Below are 4,919 nucleotides of genomic sequence, written 5' to 3' on the forward strand. Positions count from 1 at the left end.
CCAGAGGACAGGCGTCCCTCAGAGAGGAAGCACTGTGAGTACAATGGTTTAAGAACTTTTATAGACCTAGGATCACCTCTGGAGAACCTGAGGGAGGAGTGCTGGGCCTGCATTTTTAACAAGCATCTCAGGAGACTTGGATGCAGGTAGTCTCAGTTCACACTTTGAGAAACATTAATGTGGTAGAAAGAACATGGGCCCTGAACATGGACAGACTTAGGTTTGAATTTGCTTATCAGTTACATTTATATGGGCAAATAATTTAATCTCTCTGAGCCTCAACTATAAAATGGACCAGTGAACTAATAATATATCTGAAGTTCTTAGCACAGTGCCTGACATCTAGTATGTGCTTCAGCCCCCCTCTCTGATTTTATTTGTCTTCTTGGACTCCAGAGAATTTTACACTCTGTTGGAATTAATTTGTCTTGACTCTTCCTTCCTCAGCCATGCATGTTGTTGATTTCCTGTCTGAACTGCAGCTACTCTGACTATGCTCTTATAAGTACTTTCCTGTTTAGATAAAATTGACCTTATTCCTACAAGCCTTTGCTCTTTCTCTTTAGTTATCTGCCCTAAATGACATGATGTGGCATTCCCCCATCTGGGTGGGCTCTTTGTGCAGCTTTGCAGAATAGAGCTTCTCTTGCCTTTTCTGGGCCTGTAGAATTTTGGGTCTGGTAATACTGAAGACCATAGCTCACCTCTATCTTCAGATTCAGCTAATGCACCTCTTTTTTCAGCCCCTATTTGTTTCTCAGTGTTGGCATTTCTTTGCCTGCTCTATCTGCCACTCAGTTACCCATCCAGTTGCTCCTGTGATCTGCCTGATAGAGGACAAATAAGCTAACTACCCTAAGTTAGCAGTTGTATTAGCTTGTAATGGGTCAACAGCATTGTTTTTTTATTTCTAGTATCTAAATCTGGTTAATTGGTCAAGGATATGTTTTATGGGGAACTTAAGGCATTGAATTAAACTGATGCCAAAACAGTGGTTCAACTTGGTCTCCTTACTCAAACATGCAAACAGTTGTGGATGTAGGGAAATGCCATATCAGCTATATGGTCCATTCAGTCCAAATGGTAGTTTTCTGTAAACACAGTGTTAGCTTTAATAGACCTAAAGACCTACTGGTCAAAAAAATTAAGAGGAATACTTGTCTTATAAGTAGATACCCATGTGGGAATGCCACTAACATGTCAACTAAGGAAGAAAATAAAAGGCACAAAGCAAAGGCTTGTGGGAATAAGGTCAAAATCACTAAAACAGGAACAAACTGTCAACATGCAAAAGCCTAATGGAAAACAAGAAAAATGCCCTGGAAATATGTTTACTATAAGGTATGGATAAAAGGATATACTCTTATTTTATATTAGTAAGGGGGATAATAATCTCAGTAGGTCGTTGGATTTAGGGACCACCTTAAATCTAGGATCATTTTATCCTGAGATCCTTAACTAATTACATCTGCAAAGATCCTATTTCCACATAAGGTCACTTTGTGAAGTTCTGGATGGACATGAATTTTGGGGAGATGCTGTTCAACCCATTACAGCACACATGGCCATTAGGCTTGATGCAGCTCCAGGATGTGATGAAAATGCAGAATCTGGCAGTGTGAGGCCATCTCTTCTTTCCTGCTTCTGTTCCATTCTACTGTGAGAGGCTTAGGAGCAGGGACTTGCAAAAAGTGCCTTCCTTGGTGGATGCTCGGCAAATGTTTTCTGAAAGAGTAAACTAGGGATGGCAGATCAGGACCAATGGAAGGACACCCAGACTAAAGCCATTCTCAGAAGTTTCCACTTTGATATTAACATATTAAAAAGGATGAGTTTGTGTCATGGAGCAGGCAGAGAACTGGCACAATTGGTCAAACTCATAACACATTTTGTTGACAGGAGTAGTTGGGAAGAACACTCAAAATGAATAAATTCACTCACTGATTTTTAACCCTTTGAAAACAAGAGAGATTCACCCACCTTGAGTGGTTTAAGGCTGTAGTCACAAAGTGACAAATAGTCACATAAAGACAGAAGCATTCAGTCCATTTGGGTATGGACCTTCTTACTAGATCCAGAAAATTGACCTATTTTATTGCATCCTTTTTACAACCAATTTCAGGTGGCTGAATTGAGTATATTTTTCATTCTGACTTGTTGACTTCTGGCCCATTAAGGCAGCCAATCCAATTAGGCAGGGCTTTCTCTTGCTTTGCCTTCTGACAGACCATCTGATTGGCTCCCCCAGCTCCTGCTAAGTGACAGGCCTTCCACAACTATGGGTTATCTTTCTTAAATAGATCTTATCTCCTGTTCTCTCTTTAAAATGCCTGTGTTTTTTTTCTGGTTATGTTTAGGCTTGGATTTTAGGGTGTTTCTCTTTCAAATCCTTGAGTTTGGATGTTTGAGTTTAGAACTTATGCTGAGTGATGAGTCAACTGGGTTGTTAGGGTGAATATTTTGACATAGTCTTTGGATTACCAACGGTGGTAGGCTGCATAATGGTGCCCCCAAAGATGTACCCACCCTAATCCCTGAAACCTGTGAATGTTAACACACGAACTGCCATGTGAGTTGTATTGAACTCATGCTACTTTTGAGCTTGGGGCTTCATGAAGCATGTGTAACTCACACATCTCTTCATCTTGGGAGCCATGAGAACTATTTTTCAGGTTGCATATAGCTCATGCACAGAAAACAATAATAAAATAACCAATTTTTCACTAAATTAGAAAGGATCATTTTGTTTTCAAAGTTTTTATTCTATTTTCCTAATAAGACACTATGACCCCAAGGAAAAATTTTTTTCTAGTGTGGCAGTCAAAAAAAGCCTTGGTGGGTGTGATTAACTTGAGGATCTTGAGGTGGGGAAATTATTCAGGAGGGCCTTAGATGCAAGCACATGGATCCTCATAAGAAGGAGATTTCATGCAGACACACCAGAAGAAAGCCACATAAAAGAAACAGAGGGAAGAAGAGTCAGAGAAAGAAGATGCTAGGCCACTGGCTTTGAAGATTGAGGAAGGAGCCACGAGCCAAGGGTTGCAGCTCTAGCAGGTGGGAAATGTAGGAAAATAGTTACTCCCCAAAAGCCTCGGGGGGTCAACACCTTGGTTTTGGTCCAGGGCTTATGGCCTGCAGAACTGTGAGAGAATAAATTCTGGTGCATTACATTTATGGTAATTTGTTACAACAATAGCAGGAAACTAAAAGACTAACTAAGACCATTCCTGCCAGGACTAAATGCCTAGTTCTGAGAAATGCACTGTGTGGTGGATTGACACCAGCTATGCTCTTCATCAAATATTTGTCCATATTTACATTTTCAAGGATAATTTTTAATGTGATATTTTGCTTTCAACTTTCATCTGAGATATTGTCTAAAAATAATTGATGAAATTTGCTGTATTAAAGTGAGAGCCTAAAACCGCCTTTGGAGCAATCCAGTTTCCTTGATCTGTTAAAACTTTTTTATCAAGGTCACCCAACCTTAGCTTTCCTTGGTGACCCTCATTTTCATTTGTCTATATGGACAGCACATTGCTTACCTGCTCCTGCTTTGGAACTTGGGTAGCTGATGGGGTGGTTCCCGTCTGAAGGCCGACAGTCTCATGACCCTACAAGAGCCAATGTTTCAGTTTGAGTCCAAAGGCAGGACGTTGAGACATCCCAGCTCAAGGCAGCCATACTAGGCAGGAGGAGCTCCATCCTACTTGTGGGAAGGTCACCCTTTTTGTGCTAGTCAGGCCTTCAACTGATTGCATGAGGCCCACCCACACTGGGGAGAGCAGTCTGCTTTACTCTGTCTGTTGATTCAAATGCTGATCACGTCCAGAAACACCCTCACAAACACACCCAGAATAATGTTTGACTAATCTGGGCCCTATTAAAATCAAACATCTCAAAATTGTACCAAATTTCCTGCCCTTAAATGTCTGTAATTCTGGCAGTGGTGTTGCCATTGTTCCAGGTCAAAACCATGAAGCTGTCATCGAGTCTGCCCATTTTCTTTCCTTTTCATACACAAAATCTAACTCTTTCTTCTTTAAAAGTTTCTCTCACAGTGTGCCCGTCCTACCTTCCTTCCCATTGCTTCTGCCTACATGGTAATCCCAGCCCACAGCCCCTGGCTTTGTTGCTGCTACCTATCAGATTGCATTTCATAAACACTTCCTCTGTGCTAGGTGCTGTGCTAAGCACTTTATATATAATATATATTATCTCATTTGTTTGCCTCCGAAATCCTTTAAAGCAGATATTATTCTATATCCCATATTTTGCAGATGAAAAATTACGGCTTATGGAGGTTAAATGAGGTTAAGAGGTTTAAGGTTCCTTAGCTGAGAAGTAGCAGAGTGAGGACTAAAACCCAGGCCTATCTGAATCCTCAGCATGCAATCTTAAAAATCCTTTTATATGGCCTCCCCGAACTTTACAAAGTTTCTTCTTATTCGTGTTCCTACTTGGAACCGTTCCCCATTCCAGTCTTTTCTATAATCACTGATGGTAAAATCTGGAAACACGACATTTGTCAGTTTCTTTCCCTTCTTAAAAGCCTCCCCATTGCTTCTGTGGGGAGAAGAAATTCATTCTATTCAAGGCTTCCTTAGAGACTCCTCATCCCTTTCTGCCTCACTCCTTCCCCTCATCGGACTTACTTGATTTTTTGGTACAAACTTCCATCCCTTGACTTACTCTCCCTTCCCTCTGGTGTAGTCGTCCCTATCTATCCCAGCAGATACAATTCAATGCATCCTTCCGTATCCAGTTCATATGTCTGCAACCTGGAAAAACAGCCCAGGACCTCCACACTTTCTTTTCCTTACTCACAGAACTAAACCTTGGTCCCATAACTTTGGTGAGCATGTAAGTCATTTTATTAGGGTTATTTAATATTTAGTTACCAGCCTGTCTTTCTT

The sequence above is a fragment of the Propithecus coquereli genome, unplaced genomic scaffold (assembly GCF_000956105.1).
Source record: "Propithecus coquereli isolate 6110/MARCELLA unplaced genomic scaffold, Pcoq_1.0 Scaffold57, whole genome shotgun sequence".
Classification (NCBI taxonomy): domain Eukaryota; kingdom Metazoa; phylum Chordata; class Mammalia; order Primates; family Indriidae; genus Propithecus; species Propithecus coquereli.